This window comes from Cenococcum geophilum, assembly GCF_001692895.1.
Source record: "Cenococcum geophilum 1.58 unplaced genomic scaffold K441scaffold_7, whole genome shotgun sequence".
In the NCBI taxonomy this organism is placed as follows: domain Eukaryota; kingdom Fungi; phylum Ascomycota; class Dothideomycetes; order Gloniales; family Gloniaceae; genus Cenococcum; species Cenococcum geophilum.
This window is the reverse complement of record NW_027137565.1, coordinates 2,243,928-2,264,506: the sequence shown is the minus strand read 5'-3', so window position 1 is coordinate 2,264,506 and position 20,579 is coordinate 2,243,928. Positions and strand designations below refer to the sequence as shown.

The window sequence follows — 20,579 nt, the reverse complement described above, 5'->3', positions numbered from 1 at the left end:
TACGGCTTATACCTTATTAGTTTATTTCTCTAGTAATTTAGATGTCATAGTACGTGCCGACTGTCAAGGTACGATGTACGAGGTGACTGTATATGATTGACAAACGATGTCGTGTGAGGATCTATGTAGGAAGTGAGGCGGTATATATACACGTCGCTCAGGGGTCAGGTCTGTGCTCAATTAATGCTCCTTTAATATAACTTATACGTTTCTCCGTAATTACTTAGTCTTAAATAACTTTTTTATCTAGCTATATATAAAAGTCTTCCTACTTATTATTATATTGCTGCTTATACCACTTTTAATATAGCTCTATAAGTGTATATAATCTATCTATAAGGAAATATCTCGTTATTACTACATTTTTGCAACCTTTAGTGTGCCTTTCTTTAAATCTAGTTAGAACCCCTAAGTCCTCTTCTTATTCTAGTTCTTTAAGCTATTTTACTCTTAGCGTGCCTGCTCTTAGCCTATTAGTAATTTTTTGTGTAAATACTTTAACCCTTAGTCTACCTAGTATTCTTAACCCTTAGTAGCCTCTTTATTCTTACTATACTTTAATTTAATTATTAAATACTTTCTAATCTTCTTTTGGTTTGTGTTTAGCTATAGAATCCTTTAGATCTATAAACTTTATAATTATAGTATTAACTATTTAACTCTAAGGCTAAATACTTTGTTTACCTATTATAGGATACTTCCCCTTTATTACAGAAGTCTCGCCTTCTTAATTTTCTACTTTAATTTATCTTTATAAATAACTAGCTTATACTCTTATCCTTTCTTTAAAGTCTTAAGCCTTAGGCCTTTTACCTTTATTAAGTACTAAAGTAGTTTACTATCTTACTTCTCTTACGTCTTATAAAGCGATAGACATTATATCTAATAGAGTTTTAATCCCCATTACTAATTCGTCCTTTATAGTGGATTTAACTTCTATCTCTATTATAACTTCTTTAAGGTTTATATGCTTCTAGTAAGCTGCCTTTATTACCTTATCGTCGCTAAATATTTCGCCTATATTAAATTTATTATCTTTAATGTCTAATTTACGTAATAGTTTATTGGTTCCTCTAAACTCTATTAACTTTAGCTCTTATGGCTAATAGCTTACGCTATACTTAGCGTCCTTATAAATTTAGTATACATTATTATAACAAAATGCAAAACTTTTAATTAAACACTCTTTGGTTCCTTATAGTATACTATCGTCCCTCTATATATATATGTTGTCTACTAGCCTAGTTCCCCTTACCGTATAGTTATTCTAACTATCTTTATAGTCTCTAGCGAGATAACCCTATTTTCTATAATTTATATAAGCTCCTTCTTTAAACCATTTCTCTTATTATAGAGTCCGCCTAAACGTCTTCTACTACTAAGATCCCTAGTTTAACCTCTACTATTTAGTCCTATAATTGCTTAATCCTTAGCCTCTAGGTTTCTATAATTTCTTATTTTACTTTCTAGATTCTTTAGTACCGCTTAGGTCTATTAGCTCTAGTCTACTATTTTATAGTTTCTAATTTTAACTATATTGTTGCGTGCTCTACGCCTTATACAACTATAGAACTCTATATTATCCTTTCTTAGGTTGTTCTTTTTAATAGATCCTATTATTAATCTTAATTACTTAATTTATAAGTTCCCTAAGTATATCCACATCTTCTATTAGGATAATTACATCCTAGACTCTTACCTTAAGTCTCTGTTTATACTGTGCCATAAGCGCCTTATTATTCCACTTAACCTACGTAGCTAGTGTTTAAAACTATATTATATACTTAATTACTAAGGTTCGTTATACTAGGTTTTAGAGCTCCCATTCTACCGTAGTTGTTACCTTTAGGTCTCCAAATATCTATATAAGTTATTCTATAAATCCTCCCTAACTTAAGAATATAAACTTTACTTCTAGGTTTATAGTCGTATTCCCATTCTTTTATATCTTAGTAAAGTAAAGTTTAAACCACTTAAGCGCTCTTCCAATTAGGAATAATCCTGCGTAGACCACTTGGTCTATTAGCGTAGCGAGCGTTATACCCTCCTATATTACCTTAAAACGCATTTATACTAAAAAACCCTTAAGCTTTAACTTCTTCCCTAAGAATCGCTTAACTAACGGTAACTTAACCTTTACTACTCCAATGCTGTTAATTCGTTCTTTAAGTATTCGATTATTGTCTATTAATTAATTAACTATTTCTTATAATTAACCTACTGTAATAAGATGTAAGTCGGTGTCTTATATGCTGGTATCTCTACTTACTCCTAAAGTAGTTAATGCTATTAATAGCGTTATAACTAGTGCTTTTAGTAGTATATTATTTGACTTATTAATACCGTAACTAGGTAGTAAATATATAACGAAGCCTTATAGGAAATACTATGATGGACTTATTAATGGGCTAGATATATAGGTAACTAATAAGTTAATAACAGTAATATAACTAGTGGAGTAGTTACCTAACAGATTAACTCTAATTATATTCTAAAATTTACTATAAAGAAGAGAATTATCTAAGTAGGGACTATAGTCCTTTAAATATACAATACTGCGCCTAAGAAATGTACTAAGTATATTAGTACGCCCCACGTTCCTATATTCCTATATTCTTACGTTTTAAACTTATAATATAACTGGCTATATAACTTAGCTACCTTTTATCCTATAGCTTAATCGGCTCTAGCGCCTTCTATACTATCTTAACTAACCCATTTATATCTCTTTTTAGTAGTTATACTACTGCTGATATAAAGTCCATAACAAAGGGTAATAGGTAGCAATTCTTTACAGTAATTTTATTTAGCGCTTAATAGTTAATATATAAATATAGGCCACTGTCCTTCTTTAGTATAAATAGGATTAGTGCTCCTGCTAGGCTTATAGAAGGCTAAATCTATCCTTTCTAAAGATTGTCCACTATATACTAACGTAATATTGCTAACTTATTTTCTAATAGGTTATATAGTAGTCTAAAAAAAGGTAACTTATCCCCTATATCTATCTCGTGTTTAACTAATATAGGATTAGGTAAGGTTTCTATATTTTCCTTACTAAAAACTTCTACTAAGTCTATATATTCCTGTAGAATCTCTAGTGCCTTAACTACGTATAGCTAAATATCTAAAAGTAAATACTCTGTGTCCCTATTCTTAGGATTAAAAGTGGTATATATAGTATGCGCCTATCCTTCTTTTTGTATATAGTTTACAAAAGTCTCCTAATTCTTAACTATAATACGCGGTTAAGACTTCCGGTATTAATATAAGGCTAAGGGCCAATTAATATCTAAATTAACTTATTAAAGCTATAGGTATCCCAAGGCAAGGTTATACCCCTTAATTTCTACGGTATAAAAGCATATCTCCTACGTGTCCTATAGACTATCGCGGTCCTAGCTAGCCACTAAAAAAGTCTATTCCCTGTAGTATAGAATCCGGTAGCCTCTAATACTTTAAATAGTGCGCACCTATAAGCCGCTTAGGTCTAAATCCAATTCTTTTATTAGTAATTAAGAAATAAACCCTATAGTTACGCCGCTGTCTATAAGGCAGTCTTACGTTACCTATTTATTTAACTTAAATAGAGACAGGAATAACTATATAGCAGATTACTCCCTCTTTCTTCTAATTACCTAGTATTAGAAAGTAAAGATCTACTAGGCTTCCTCTTTTTCTAGCTAAGCCAATTTTTACTTCTTTTTCTAGCAGAAGCGGCTTATATAGCCCTTCTTACTGCAGTTATAACAGACGCGTATCTCTTAGTTCTACTTATTTAGATTAGGTTTCTGTCTATTATTATACTAGAGTTAGCCAGCGTTACTCTAGGGCTGTAAAGCCTGCTTATATTATCCTTCTATAGAGTAGTTAGGTTGGAACCTACCCCTATTATTAAAGCTAGGTCTAGTCCTACACTCTTTATTATTGGCGTCTCGTTCCTTTCGCTTCCCTAAATAATCTCTTTTAGCATTCTTAATCTAAGCAGCTTTAGAGATAAGCTTTTCTTAAAAGGTAGAAATCTCGCCTTTCTCCTATATAGCCTATTAAATCTTAGGTTATAGCTTAGCGAGTAGCTGGTAAAGTTATATAGCGTTATCCTATGGATCTAAATAGGGTATATTATCTTCTAGCTCTTCTAAGTAGTTTATAAATTAGGTTACGTTCTGGCCTTCTTGCTACTTAGCATTATAGTATCACTAGTTATAATTCATCCCTTAATTAGTAGGGTCTTAGACCTAATTAACTAACTAAGACTTAAATTCGCTAAATTTAAGGAGTATAGTAAGTTTCTTCTTATAGCGTATCCATAAACCCCTAATAGTACTATGTAGGAAGGTAGAAGCAATTAGTGTTTAATTATACTTATTAGAGTAATGTTTCGGTTCTAGCCAAAATATAGTTTCGCATTAATGGATAAAACGATTATAGTTTTAGAGACTATTACCCTTATACTTATTAAGGTCCTTTATACGAAACTTAGTCTTTTCTAATACTATAGTATAGTATAGCGTTGCCCCTTCTAGTCCGCTTTACGTCTAGGATGTCTATACTTCTCCTATTTGTCCTTACAATTATTCTTAGTAATCTTAATATACTTATCTTAATTATATCTCTAACTCCTTTATTTTTTATAAGGTCTTACATAGCAACCGCTTTAATAACTCCCCAGCGGTAATTATTCCTAAGGGTCTCGCAAGGTTAGACGGACTAGCTGTGGCTTCTTTATAGGAAGAGGGAATACGCTCCTCTAGGGAGACTCTATTAGTCTCTTAGGGTAAGGGCGCTATTTTAGGGGGTATAGGAGTATGGCCCATTATCTTTAATTAATAGCTATACGTCCCTTCCGTAACGGATTATAAGCAATTAGAATTATAAAAGGCCAGTTTAACCAGAACATATAATTATCTAATCAACAGTATTATAGGTAAGTAGAATATAAATTAAAGGTTAGTTAAAGATAAGTTAAAGATAGAATAGGTTTCACGTATTAAAGGACAATTGCTTTCTAACCTCTTCTATTTAGAGACTAATTGCTAGCTCTTCTCTAGAGGAGATTTTATTAATGTCCTACTAATATCTTAAAGAAGATATAGTTAGATAGATAAGGGGCGGAGGGTTTTACTAATAACTTAAAAGGATTATAAAGGGAGCTGGTTCTCCCCTAAAGAAGAACTAATAATTAGTCTCTAAAGTTTTTATAATAAAGAATATTAGTAGCTTCTACGTAAATAGCTTTATATATTTATAAGAGGGTAATTAGTATATTTAAGAATAAAAAGTGGTTAATAGCTCTTATTTAAATTAAACTGACTTATTTAAAGCAGAATTAGTAAGCGAAGTTTGGAAGGGAGGTTAAGAATATAGTAGGGCTGTTTATCGCTATAGGCTAAGCAAATTATTTTCGCAATAAGAAAAGAAGGATAGTATGCCACCTCAGCTTTATATTAATCGCTGGTGCGGGGCTGGGTTTTCCTTAGCATATTTTATTATATATATCCTCTATAGTCTTTAGTGAAAAACTCCCCTTACTAGGATCTATTTCCGTCTGTGGACTCAGCTAAGGGTGAGTAGCCCTAAGCAACCTTAAGCACGCCCTAAGCACGTAAGGACGGCCCCGTTCTAGGCACTTAGTATTAGAGCTGCGCACACGCTGCAAATTTGCAAGCAAACTAGGCCCATATAGGAAATCAGCATGCAATTTTTAAAACCCGACGGAAACCGACAAATTGGGCCTGTTTTGGGGGCGCAGAGCTGGAGGACCTCTACGTGGCTGACGGGCGGAGCGATTTCTTGAAGCAATTAGAGCCAGACTTACAGTCACGTGACTATATCTGGCGATGCAGCAATGCAACTCTGCAGCTGATACGGACCCAGTTCCAGCCCTGTGTAATAGATGCAAATTTACCGCAGCGCTAAGCTTATATAGGAAATTAGTATGCGACTTCAAAATAACGGAAGTTTTGACTGCAATTGGGGTGCAGAGCCTTGCTAAGGGCATTGTTCCAAGGCCGCGCGTGCAGCCAATTGTCGTGCGTCAAAAACTTCAACTTATAATTATATATATACAAGTTAATTATGATATTATGATAATTTATGGCAAGATGGCCGAGCGGTCCAAGGCGTGCGGTAGGGTGATAAGTCTTGATTTCTATGCAAGTGTTAATCATTCTATATTAGACTCAAGCGTTAAGCTTCCTATTAGTGATATTAGGTTATTCTCATGGGTATGCTTACTTTAAGTCTCTTGGTATCTATTAAATTAACATTACAAGGCTTTTGCCCGCGGGGGTTCGAATCCCTCTCTTGTCAATTATTTTTTTCCTTTTTCTTATTTAACTAGTAGCTATCATCGGGAAAATATTCGCAGGATGAGATTCAAGTAGACTTTGTTTTTCGCGTTTCGCGTAATTGATATGCAATTTAACCAACTCGATACGCAATTGACCAACTTAACACGTAATTGACCAACTTGATATACAACTTAACTAACTTAATATATAACTTAACTAACTTAATACGCAATTAACTAACTTAATATATTTAAAAGTTAAATAATATATAGTTAACCTACTTAATAACTTTAAAAGCTAACTATATATTCCTTAATATGCAATTAACTAACTTAAAATTTAAATAATATATAGTTAACTAACTTAATAACTTTAAAAGCTAACTGCATATTCCTTAATATATAATTAAGGTAATATAATATATTATTTTAAAGTTGTATGCTAATTACGCAAATAAATTTTTACTATTTTCTTAGCCTATAGTATGCTAGCTTATAATATATATTAGGATTAAAATAATTTTATATAATTTTATATAATCTTATATAATCTTATATAGTCCTATATAGTCTTATATAGGTTCTATACTAGCTTAGCTACTTTTACTATTTATCCTAGCTTCTATATAATAACGCAATACTATAACGGAACCTTGTAGTAAGAACTACGATGGGTTCGTTAATAGGCTAGGTGTATAGGAAATGTAAGTATAAAAGTTAACAACGTAATAACAACTGGTGGAGTAGTTGCCTAACAGATTAACTCTAATTGTATTCTAAGAATTACTATAAGGAAGGAACTATCTAGGTAGGGACTAAGGGTCCTTAAATATACAACCGTACTTCTAAGAAAGTTATTACTCTATCTGCTCTATCTACTTTATTTACTCTGCGATAGATCTTATAGATTATACAGATTATACAGATCACATCACGTAACTCTGCTTACTATTCCTCGTTATATGGTTCTATGGGTTCCATCCTAAACCGTGCTTGTATTAACTAACTAGCTTCTTCTAACTCCTCTCTAAGTAGTCGTAATATTGTACTTAAAGCGTCCGTAACACCATCTCCCTTCTCTCTATCTTTGTCCTTAAAGATACCTAGCATCTCTAGGTCGTTTACTAAAGGTATAATATCCGTCTAATTAATTTAGTTAATATCGTTACTTATAATACCTAAAGCACCTTCTTCTTCCTCTATAGCCCGTCGGTCTTATACCGTTGCTATAATATTGTCTCTTAGTGAGATAATACCATCTCTATGTTCTTGTTATATAAAAGAGGGGCTGGTTTACGTTATATTAGTAAGTCCTTTATCCTAGCAACCTTTCTCTTATTTAGAGTGCACTAAAGCGAATATTCAGTTATCCTATAATGTTCGCTCTATCTCTAATGTTAAATATACGTAACCTATTACTCTTAATAGTTATCTAGTTCCCTAATTAATTTGTTTTAGGGTCTTGTGTTTAATCTAAGGCAGAAAAACTTAAGGGTAATCTTGCCGTAGCGCTAGCGGAAGCCTATTATTAATCTAAAGAATTTACTTATACCCTTAAGGCTTAGCAGTCTGCCTTTATAAAAGTTTAGCGTCTTTAACGCGTTTGTAAGAAGGTCCGTTTTAAAGAGTAGAAACTTATAAAATAAGGTCTATAGGAACTAGGTAATAAAAGAACGGATTCTCTTCTAATAAAGAAGGAAATAAATCTGAGTAGTTCGGTAACTGCTCTTTTTAGGTCCCCCTTAGGTGACTTATTCTTTAGCGATCCTTTTTTATTAATACTACCTAACCTAATCTCTTCCGATACTCCTATACCTTTCCTATAGCGTTCTTTAAATTCTCTAGTAGCTCCTAGGTAGTCTTAGTATAGCCTATCTACTTAACCTCGTACTATATTTCGTCGTTAATATTCTTATAATTAACGATCTTTGATACTTGCCATTTGTCTTCTTCTTATCCTCTATATATATCTGCTTTATAAACCGGTGGCTTAATATTCCTATATGCTAGCTCTAGCATTGCGATATACTGTATAGGGTAGATCTTTATTTTGGCTAGTAGGTTTAACTTAAACGTAACTAATAAAATCCTCTATGTAATTTCGAAAGGTCCTAGTCTGACGTAGTCCAATTTCTTACTTAGTCGTCAACTCTTGAAATTTTTGTGTAGTAGCTATACTTTATCTCCCTCCTTAAGATCTGGTCCCTTAGATCTTTTAGTATTATAGTACTTTTTTATTCTCTCTTATACTTTCTTTACTAATTCCGTAAGGTCTATATAAAGATTCATTAATATCTTTATTCTTTCTTTAGCTGTACTACTTATTTTCTTCGCTTGCTGTAGTAATAATAATATTCTTAGCTCGTATCCATAATTTACCTTAAATAGTAATATGCCTATTCCTTCTTAAGGTATTGTATTGTATGTAAATTGTATAACTAGTAATAGTAATACCTAATTATTCTGTGCATGATTGATATAATATCTTAAATACTACTCTAGCGTCTAATTTAATCTTTCTGTTTAACCGTCTGTCTATAAATAATATGCGGTAGAAGTTGCTGCTTAAACTCCTTGCTCCGCTAAGAACACTTCCTAGAATACTACTACGAATCTTAGATCTCTATCCGATATGATTTTGCTTAGTGCTCCATATCTTATAAATACTTCTTTAACGTAGATTCTAGCAATATCTTCTACTGAGATTTCTTCTGTGCATACTATAAAGTATCCCCACTTTGTAAGCTTATCTACTATTACTAAGATCGCGTTATGATCTTATCCGGTAATAGGATCTTTTAATTTTGGCAACTTAATAATAAAGTCCCATAATATGACCTCCTATGGTCTCTCTAGTATTTTAACAGGTTGTAGCCCTTTATATAGCTTATGCCTTATTAGTTTATTTCTTTAGTAATCTAAATATTCCTTTATAACTCTTCTAGCTATCCTCTAGATTCCATTAATAACGTACTCCTCCTGTAGTCTTAACACTAAGCCCGTAGCTCTATTGTGTCCTTAGGTTAGTCCCTTATAGAAGTCTTCCACAAATTACTCTGCTATGCTTTTTAGGATGTACTTTACTTCTCGATTTTCGTATATATCCGTCTATAGATCTTCTAGCTATGCTTCTAGAATTCTTTGTGCCTAAAAGCTTTCTAATATCTCGTAGACTTTCTCTAGTTCGTCTTCTTAAGTTACTATAATTTTTGGATAATTATACCTAATTAATCTGTCTGTATCTTTTCGCAATAAAGCCCCTAATAGCTTTTCCTTATTTTGTAGTTTAGCTTTATGGCTTAGAGCATCTGCCCGCGTGTTGTCTGTACCTTTAGTATACTAAATCTTAAAATAGTATTCCGTAAGCATCTCTGCCTATCTAACCTATCTTTAGTTAAGTTCCTTTGTTATTAGGAATCCTATTAGGTTCTTATAATCTGTCTTAACTATAAATAGTTTCTCTATGCCTTATAAGAATACTCTCTATTTCTTTAATACTGCAACTATACCTAACAACTCTTTGTTATAGATGTTATAGTTTAACTCTGGTAGTATTATTTTCCGACTATAGTATATTACTGGGTGCTATCTATCTTAATACCTTTACATAAAGCACGCCCCTAGTGTATAGTTTAATGTATCTGTTTTTATAACTATCTCTAGTTCTAGTTAATAGATCTTAAGAATTAGCTCCTAGGTAAATAACTCTTTAACTTTTTTAAAGAGTTTTCTTTACTCTTCCCCCTATACCTATAGTTCTTCTTTCTTTATTAACCACGTAAATGGCTTAATATCCTTTAACCACTACGCTATAAACCTTTTATAGTAATTGCAAAACCCTAGAAACGATCTTAACTATATAACGTTCTCTAGTTCCTACTAATTCACTATAGCCTTAATCTTTTTTAGATCTATACTAAGTTGGCCTAGTTTAATAATAAATTTAACAAAATTGGTCTTCCTAGTAAAGAACTTGTATTTCTTAATTACTACTAGCATCTGTTCTTTTTATAGTCTCTTTAAGACCTATTTAACGTATTCCCTATATTCTTCCTTAGTTATTAAGTAGATAATAATATTGTTAAGATATACTATAATAAATTTATCTAAGTGTTCTCCTAATATATTATTAATACGCTTCTGGAACGTTGCTAGTGCGTTTATAAGCCCAAATTATATAACTAATAGTTTATATAGTCCTTCCTTTAACCTAAAGGCTGCCTTCTATTTGTTGCCTTCCTTAATCCTGATTTAATAGTACGCCTATCTTAGATCTATCTTTATAAAGATTTGCGTATTGCCTATTCTATCTTAGATTTCGCTAATTAAGGGTAAAGGATACCTATCCTTTCTAGTAATGCTGTTTAACTGTCTATAGTCGATACACAGCCTTAGTTTGCCATTTTTCTTCGGTATAAATAGTACTAGATAACCCGCTAATAACTGCGATGGTTTAATGTATCCCTTTTATAAATTTTCCTAGATAAACTCTTTTAACGCTTTACCCTCTTCTTTAGTAAGCTTATAGATTAGAAAGAACTTTAAACTTATTCCTAGTTCTAACTCTATTTTATAGTCCCATACTGCATATTCTAATAGCTTTTTACTTTCTGGTAACTATAGTTTCTTACCGTACTTATGGTATCTCTTTAGTATATAGCTTAGTCCTTTTTCTGTTTCTTTATAGGTTGCTCCTACTTAGTACTATACTAACTTAGCTTATTATTGCATCTTATAGCGTTAAGTATCTCTAATATTAATCTAACTTGTAATCCAATTAATTCTTAGATTATATTCCTATAACTAAGGTATGCCTAATACTGCCTCGTCCCGTCCCAATAGTAGGATATTAAAAGACATCTTAATTTATTTTCCTTTAATAGTTATCTAAATAGGCCCTATTTTAAGATTAATGATCCCTCCTCTATAGGTTATTAGATCTCCTAAAATTGTAGCTAATAGGTAAGGTTACTCTTTTTATCTATAAGGTAGCCCTATTCTCTTAACTGCTACTAGTGAGATATAGTTTCGCGTTGCTCTACTATCTATTAGCGCTTTAAACTGCTAATCTTGCCAATTAATCCGTAAATTTAGGTATTATCCTTAAATTCCTTTAAGGGTCTGAAGCTCTACTACTGGCTCCCTTTAGTCCTATAGGCCTCTACTTTTCTTAACTATTAGCCACTTAATCCTAGTGCACTTGGCTTATTTTTTAGCTAATACCTAGTTTACTTTTTATCTTTAATATGCTATAGACACGTGTTTTCTGGGCATTCCCACTACTGTTATCCGTCTAAGTATTCTTCTGTAAGGAATCTTCCTAGTTAAAGTACTAAACTTTCTTCCTCTTAGATTTCTATTAGATGCTATCCATGCATATATTTAGTATTCCTATACTATTGCTTATCTATTATCCAGTATATCCTTATAGGGTATTTCTGATTCTTTTCTTTTAGATTCTTATATATTTTGTATATATTGTCTACGTACGCAATTTATAATAACATATAGTGTGCTAGGTGCTTTAGGTTAACTTTTAGCTTATTTTTATCCTTAAGTTTAAACCTTTATCGTACTAATCTAAACGTTATGACTTTATTTATAGGTACTAAGATGCGCCTCTTACTTTTTTAGTCCTCTAAACGTTCCTCTAGATCCTTTAACGTTATAATTAAGGCTCCTTTAATATACGTTATGGCCTTCTCTATAATTAGGTAGTCCTAAATAACTTTTTTATCTAACTATATATAGAAATTTTCCCACTTATTATTGCGTTGTTGCCTATACCACTTTTAGTACAGCTACTAGAGTATATATGGTCTATCCGTAAGAAAATATCTCTTTATTACTACATTATAATAGCTTTTAGTATATTATTCTTTGAACCTAGTAGGAATCCCTAAATCCTCTTCTTGTTCCAGTTTGGTAAGCCACTTAGCTCTTAATATACCTTCTCTCGGCCTATTAGTAATTCTTTATACTAGTGCTCTGTCCTTTATACGTCCCAATATGCTAGATTTTTTATCTAGTTTCTGTTTTTACTACGCGATAATTCTTTATCTAAATTCTTTTATAGTTTTTTTTAGTTTGCGCCTTGCGCTCTAATCCTTAAAGTTATCTTACTTCTTAATCCTAGTATTAATTTTTCGATCTTTAGTCCGAATACTTTATTTAACTAGTAAATCCTCTAGGTCCATATATTTGTCTCCTAGTTTAATTACTATTTATACTGCAGATTCTCTAATTTATAAAGAAGCTCCTAGCCTCTTATCTATAGGTGTCCTAATTTATACCCCGAATTCTTGACCCCTTAGGTTCTTTAATCCTGAGCTTACTTCTAACCTAAGCTTAGCTCCTACCTTAGTCTAACTAGGCTTAACTAGTGTCCTTATCTCGTCTTAAGAATCTTAGATCTTACTTATCTTATCTTAAGAATCTTATACTATTAGGAATTCTTGTCCTAAGCTTATTTATATATCTTTAAACTAAGCCGCTGCTCTGCTCTATTAGTTTCTATCTATTATAGATTCTTAAGCTTGCCTTATCTCGTCTTAAGAATCTTAGTCGTCTCTTATCTTATCTTAAGAATCTTAAGCCTTTGGCTTTTTGCCTTTATTAAGTGCCAAAGTGGTTTACTGTCCTACTTCTCTTATATCTCGCGAAGCGATAAACATTATATTTAGTGGGGTTTTAATCCCTACTAATATTCCTTATTCTGTAATAGAATTATCCTCTACCTTTAGTATAACATTTTTAAGGTCTACTCGCTCCTAATAAGCGGCCCTTGTTACCTTATTGTTACTAAATGTTTTACCTAGGTTAAATTTATCGTCTTTAATATCCGATCTGTGAACTAGTTCGTTAGTTCCTTTATATTCTATAGGTACTAGCTCTTATAGCTAATAGCTTGCGCCGTACTTAGCGTCCTTATAAATTTAGTATACGTTATTATAATAAAACGCAAAACTTCTAATTAAATACTCTTTTGTTCCTTACAGTATATTATTATCCCTTTATACATATATGTCGTCTACTAATCTTATACCTTTTACTACGTGGTAACTCTGCCTACTTCTATAGTCTCTAATATAATAACCCTATTTTCCGCAATTTATATAAGCTCCTTCTTTAAACTATTTCTCTTATTATAGAGTCCGCCTAAATGTCTTCTGCTATTAAAATCCCTAATTCGGCCTCTGCTCCTTAGACCTTTAATTACTTAATTCTTATCCTCTAGGTTTCTATAGTTTGCTCCCTCTCTTATAGGCTTCTTTGGTACTACTTAGGTCTATTAGCTCTATACCATACTATAGTTTCTAACTTAGCTTTTATTATTGCGTACTTTATGCCTTATATAACTATAGAACTCTATCCTAGCCTCTTTTAGCCTATTCCCTTTAGTAGATCTAATTGTTAATCTTAATTGCCTAATCTATTAGTCCCTTTAAGGTATCCGCATCTTCTATTAGGATAATCGCGTCCTAGACTTTAGCCTTAAGTCCCTGTTTATATTATACTATAAGCGCCCTATTATTCCACTCTACTTATATTGCTAGTATCTAGAACTATATTATATACTTAATTGCTAAAGTTTATTACATGAGGTTCTGGAGTTTTCTTTCCACTATAGTTGTTTCTTCCGGGTCTCTAAATATCTGCGTTAGTTATTCTATAAATCCTTCCTAACTTAAGAACATAAATTACATGTCTTAGTTAGTAGTCGTCATTCCGTTTACCTATATCTCCATAAGGTAAAGTTTAAACCACTTAAGTACTTTTCCTAATAAGAATAGTTCTGTATAGGCTATCCAATCCACAGGTATAGGTAACTTTGCTCCCTTCTATAAGACCTTAAAATATATCTATATAAGGAATTCTTTAAGCTTTAACTTCTCTCCTATAAATCTCTTAATTGATAGTAGCTTAATCTTTACTGCTTCTATCCCATTAAGTCTTTCTTCTAATACTATATTATTAGCTGTTAGCTAGTTAACTATTTCTTATAGCTATCTAACCGTCACAGGTTGCTGTAAGTTAGTATCCGCTATACTAGTGTTACCTCCTATCCTTAAAGTAGTTGCTACCGTTAATAGCGTTATGGTGGCTGCTTTTGGTGGCATGTTGTTCGACTTCTTATATTAATACTATAACTGGGTAGTAATTGTGTAACGGAACCTTGTAGTAAGAACTATAATGGGTTTGTTAATAGGCTAGGTATATAGGAAATGCAAGTATAAAAGTTAATAACGTAATAATAACTAGTGGAGTGGTTGCCTAATAGATTAACTCTAATTATATTCTAAGAATTACTACGAGGAAGGAACTATCTAGGTAGGGACTAAGGGTCCTTAAATACATAACCGTACTTCTAAGAAAGTTGTTGCTCTATCTGCTCTATCTGCTCTGTTTACTCTGCGATAGATCTTATAGATTATATAGATTATATAGATTATATTACGTGACTCTACTTACCATTCCTTGTTATATGGTTCCACGGGTTTTATCCTAGACTGTGCTTATATTAACTAACTAGCTTCTTCCGACTCCTCTCTAAGTAGTTATAATATTGTACTTAAAGCGTCCGTAACAAATACAGGTTCCTTCTTTAAGAAAGTTATCCGAGTATAGAGTATTGTATTAGTCCTAATTAATATAATTATTGATATAGTATAAATCTGGATAAGAAGTAGCGGCTAAAACAATATGCGCGCTTTATAGAATAGATGGCATTAAATAAAAGCGACTACCTCTAAGTACTTGCCTAGTATTTACGCTTAAGCGCGGCTACCTTTTTACCTTAACTATGCCGTGTATTAGATGCGGTAGTCCATAATTTAATAGCTAAAGCAGCTCTACTATAGCTCTAGTATACTATATGTATACACCGTACTTATCTAACCTTTTAATATCTAGAATAGTAATAATTAGCTGAAGCTGGCCTATAAGTCTTCCACCTAACGGTGTGCGGCCCTTTCTAATACGGTCGTCGTTATCTATATACTCTTAAACCTATACGTAATTACGCCTCTACTGGTTAGAATATTGCCAATCTGGTGTATAACGTACTACCTCACTAATTTAGGCCTTAAGGTTGGTTGTATTTTTTCCGTCTTGTTTCTAATAGCGGATAGATAGATATATTTTAATAAGTAGGCGCTTAACCTATAAAGGATCCTTCTCTTTCTGGTCTATATCGGAGTTCTAGGCACATTCGCCTTATAGTTTTTGCCTGCACTCTTGGATAAATACTGTAATGCCGTCTAGAAACCCTAGGATTTTGTAGTAGTTTGCTATATAAGATATATAAAGCCACGTCTTTAACCCAAGACACCTTTGGATAAGATCCGTTGCCCTATCTATGTCTTCTAAAGGCTACTAAAGCTTTGCAACTGCTAAATGCTATATTAGTTAAGTAACCTATACCTCTAGACGCTGGGAAGACTGTAGTATAGAATTACTATTTGTGAAAGCTATTTTGTCTTCTATTGCTAGTACTGCTACCTATCTTAAATTATAAGAGCAGATTTAAAATAGCGAATCCTATTTATTTGTTAAGTTATAAAACGCCTTAATAATGTAACGGTGTCCAGCTTCGCTATTTACGCTAGTGTAGTACCTATCTGCGCATCCGTATAGGCGGATATTTTCCTTAAAATATATAAGGGCATGGAATTTTAGTATATTAAAATGGCCTATATTAGAATCCTTTGCCTTTAAATAGAAACTTTAAAACACGCCTTTAAGCATATTAATTCGATATAGGGCGTGGTATATATATTATAGTGTTTTCTTATTATAGGTGCGATACTGAGCTATAATAACAAAGTTGTATACGGCTCTTGTAAAATGCATAGTATATAGTTCCCTAGATGACAGCAGTAGGGCTAGCACAGCGACAAGTTGACGAACTATGGCTTTTTGTTCATTACCTATCTATTAAGTAACTTTACTAAATAACAGATTATTAAACCATTTTAGCCCCGTAAAAGCCAGGACTTATCTAAAACGCTAATTAAGCTAAGCCTCCGCAGATATATTTATTATAGTTGTCTTTATCCCTCTTCTCTTTCTTTTTAGCTAGATAACATTACCTACTAGTTTCTATACCTATTTAATAAGTCGTATAATAATACCCTTTAGAAGCTAATATAGAACATCTACTATTATACCCTTATGGATGTTAAATAGGCGATAGTGCCACGCGAAATATTCTACTGGGTATACCCAGTTGTCTAAGGATGGAAGAATGTTCTCTAGTTGCTGGCGTTTAATCTGTCTTCTCGTCTCCTCATGGGTGCGTGGCGGGTATTATTTCTCGGTTAAGTTCTTGCGCTTTAAAGGGGGGACCTAGCACATAGTGTAGTGCTATCGGCTTTTAACACCTATAAGCAGCACTTATTCTTTATAGTCTGCTATTATTCCATATATAATTAGATAACATTATTGCACAAAATTATCCGCACATTAAAGGTCTATGCCGCTTTCTGCAAGATGCTTAATTGCTATTATATTTTAGTTTATGGAATATAGCGTTAGAATACTAAAGCAGGACTTATGTTTAAGTATAGTTCTTATCGCCTTATAATATGCTTTACTTTTTATATTGTTATCCTTTTCTTTAATAACTGGCATAAAACTAATAAGAATATTTGCGGGGGATGTCTATTGGCGTTAAACTTGTCGGTTAAGATTACCGATGGTAAGATATACCGGCTAGGCCGATTTATTGCTATAGTATATTATTAGCTAGGTCTTATTAACTGCTATAAGTATAGGAACTACTGTAGCACCGCTAGGAACCTTGCCTTATGTCTTTTACTACTAGTTACTACTATATAGCTTATTATAGACTTGGTAGTTATTAGCATTATAGAGTCTCTTTAGTGTATATACTAGTGTATCTTTAAAGGGTTAATGGCCAATTAGAAAGGTAATTACATTTATAACATCCTGGTAAAGAATATAGTATTTCCTCTGCTTAGAGCCTTTAATGTTTAATTCTACCTTATACTCTAATTGGAGCTATTATTTATCTTATATACTAAATAGAATAGCGGTAATTAGTTCCTCCTATTAATTTGCAGATTGGAAGCTAAGTAGGCTATGAAGTGGGCTAAGTGTTAGCGACTTAGTCAATCGAGACATAAGTACGGCAAAATGGTCGCGCAAGCCTGTACGATTGGATTGTCTATAAACGAGAATCTAAAGCTAAAGAAAGGGAAGGAGAAGAAGGGGAGCGCCGCTCGAAGCTATATACGATCTTTACGTCACGTGACCGCAATATGCGGCAATCTGTGGCAACTTGCCGGTGCGTAGTTCTGCCAAGTTCTGCCAGTGCCGTAACATTACCCCCCCCTCTAAAAAAGCCTGCCCTCAGGCTTTGCCGCTAAAAGTCTTAGCAAGAGAATCTAACTAATTAGATAACTTTAACCGCCGGTTAAAGTTCCTAAATATCTTAACACCTTACGTAACTAAGAAATTTCTGGGGCGTTTTTGTCCTTATGTTCTTCTAGTAGCTTATTGTCTTTATTATGCCAGCACTCTATCTACTTATCTAGGTACTTTAGCGGTCTGGGTTTATTAGGGTAATAGCTATAGAACTCCTAAAGCTTATAGGGGCTANCTATAAAGTTCNATNTAGGGTACTAAGTNGGGTCTAGGTTATATNNTTTNNAACTAANNNAATACTTTAACGTTCCCTTTACAAGTTTATAGGCCAGTATTTCTTTAATTTCCTATTTATTATTATTGTTAACTTAAATTGGTAGGGGAGGTTTATTCTTTTATCCGGGCAGTGGGTTATTTATAGCTTTCTGTAGCTTATCTGGTAAGAAGATAGGGTGGACTTTAATTAAGTCTGGGAGCTTAACCTTATACGAGTTGCCTACTTTATTAAGAATCTTATATGGTCCTGCTATCTTATAGTCTAGCTTACGGCTAGGCCGTTCTGTCTTCTAGTTCTTTATTATAACCTAGACTATATCGCCTACAGTAAAGTTAGGCTCGCGCCTATGCTTATTTACCTGCTGTTTTATTAATTTCTAGGCCTTTTTTAGGTTTGTACGGGCTACTTTCTAGGCTTCTTCTAAGCGCTTAGCGTACTGCTGGGCTTCCTTATGAGATAGTTTTTCGCGTATGGTCTGGGGCCCTTTTAGTCTTTCCCAGTTAAAGCTTATGTGGGGTAGGTAACCTATTTCTAGTTAAATAGGGGCAAATCCGGTAGAGTTGTGGGGTAGGGTTGCTTAGGCGTAGTTTATTAAGGGCAATAGTTTGGCCTAGTTATCCTAGAAGTAGTTAATGAAAGGCCGGAGTCTCTAGTCTAAGTATTGGTTCACAATCTCTGTTTAACCGTCTGTCTGGGGGTAATATGCTATAAAAAGCTTTAGCTTAATGCCTAGAATCTAGGTGAACTTATTCCAAAAGGCTGATATAAACTGCGGCCCGCGGTTAGATATAATAGTGTCTAGTAGTCCGTAAATTTAGTAGATGTAGTGGATATATAGTTGGGCTGCCTCTTTAGCATTAATATTCTTATGACAGGGAATTAAGAACGGGCGCTTGCTAAAGCGGTTAACTAGGATTATAACTATATTATATCCGTCACGGTCTGGAGGTAGCTTATAAAAGTCTATAGAGATATGTTACTAGGGGTAGTCGGGTATTAGGAGGGGTTTTAATAGTCCTAGGGTCTTATCTTGTGGGATTATAGACCTATAGCAGTCGTTGCAGTTCCGTATATAGTGGTTAATATCTATAACCATTCCGGGCTAGTAGTAGCGGTCGCTAATAATCCTACGGGTTTTATTCTTTTTGGGGTAGGCCGTAGAGACCTAGGTATGTACTTTAGCAATAAGCTAAGTCCGTAAGTTCTATTCCTCTGCTACTACCAGCCGTTCCTAATACTTAAGTAATCCATTTTTGAGGGACTATAGGCTGGTAACGTTCTTTGCCTTTTTACAGTACTCCTATAGAGAAGGGGCCGTACGGTTTATCTACAGTAATTTATTAATTAAGTTAAGTCCTAAAGGGTTAATAGGATACATCTCGGCGCCTAAGGGGTCTGTACTTAGTTCTGCCTATATCTAGGGGTTAAGGTACTCTAGTTGTAGTAGCGTTTAGGTCCGTAATAAGATCTTTACAGCCGTATAGTCACCTAAGTCTTATTTACGCCTAGTAAGAGCATCCGCACGGTTCGCAGCGCCTGGTCTATATATAATTAAGAAGTTAAACTAAGATAGGACGTCTGCCTAGCGTACCTGCCGGGCCGTAAGGGCCTTAGTTGTTATAAAGTATTCTAGGGCCTTATAATCTAATACTACTTTAATAGGTTTAGGGGTCCCCTCTAGCTATACACGCTAGTGCTAAAAGCTAGAGATAATAGCTAGCATTTCTTTATTATAGATATGGTAGTTTAGTTTAGCATTTATTATAGTCTTTAAATAGTATATAATAGGGTGCTATTCTCCATCCAATTGCTTTTAGGAAAAAACACCGGCTATCGCGCTGTTTAAGGTATTAGTTTCTAGTATTAAAGGCCATTCTGGGTTAAAGTAGGCAAGTAGGGGGGCCAACACTAGCCGTTTTTTAAGCTTATTAAAGGCCTGCATATATATGGCGTTAAAGTAAAAGGGCTAGTCTTTCCTAGTAAGGCGGTTAAGAGGCCAGGCGATTCTGCTATAGTTCTTAATAAAGTATTAGTAGAAGTTACAGAAACCTAAAAACAATTATACCCCCTTTATGGTCTAAAGGGGCGTCTACTAGTTAATTACGGTCGTTTTCTCTGGGTTAGCCTTAATTCCGTCTATACTAATAATAAAACCTAGGTACTTTATACGCTTAACACTAAATTCCAACTTCTTAATATTGGCCTGGAGGCCAGTTTCGCGGAGCCGTTGTAGAACTTTATAGATGTGCTCCTTATATTCTAGTTCGTTCTCTAAATAGATTATAATATTATCTAGATAGGCCGTATAGAAGTTGTTAAGGTAGTTAAAGAGTATATCGTTTATATACCGCTGGTACGTAGCTAGTCCGTTAGTTAGTCTAAAAGGAAGTACCTTATATTTATACGTCCCGTAATAGGTCTAGAATATAGTAAAATCCTTAGACCTGGGGTTTATCCTAATTTAGTAAAAGGCTTAGCGGATATTAAGCTTTATAAAAACCTTAGCTCTACTTATTTAGGTAAGAGTTTTATTAAGTAAGGGCAGCGGGTAGCGGTCCTTGGGGTTATATTATTTAGCTTACGGTAGTTAATATAGAAGCGCAGTCCTTTATTTAGCTTTTT

The 20,579-nt window shown here is 33.5% G+C and overlaps 1 non-coding gene across 1 annotated transcript; it reads left to right on the top strand.

Annotated features, from left to right (window-relative positions):
* The first annotated feature begins 6,098 nt into the window (after positions 1 to 6,098).
* K441DRAFT_t8 lies at positions 6,099 to 6,312 on the top strand. The gene has a single exon. It is a non-coding gene; the product is annotated as a tRNA-Leu (tRNA).
* Positions 6,313 to 20,579: the final 14,267 nt, after the last annotated feature.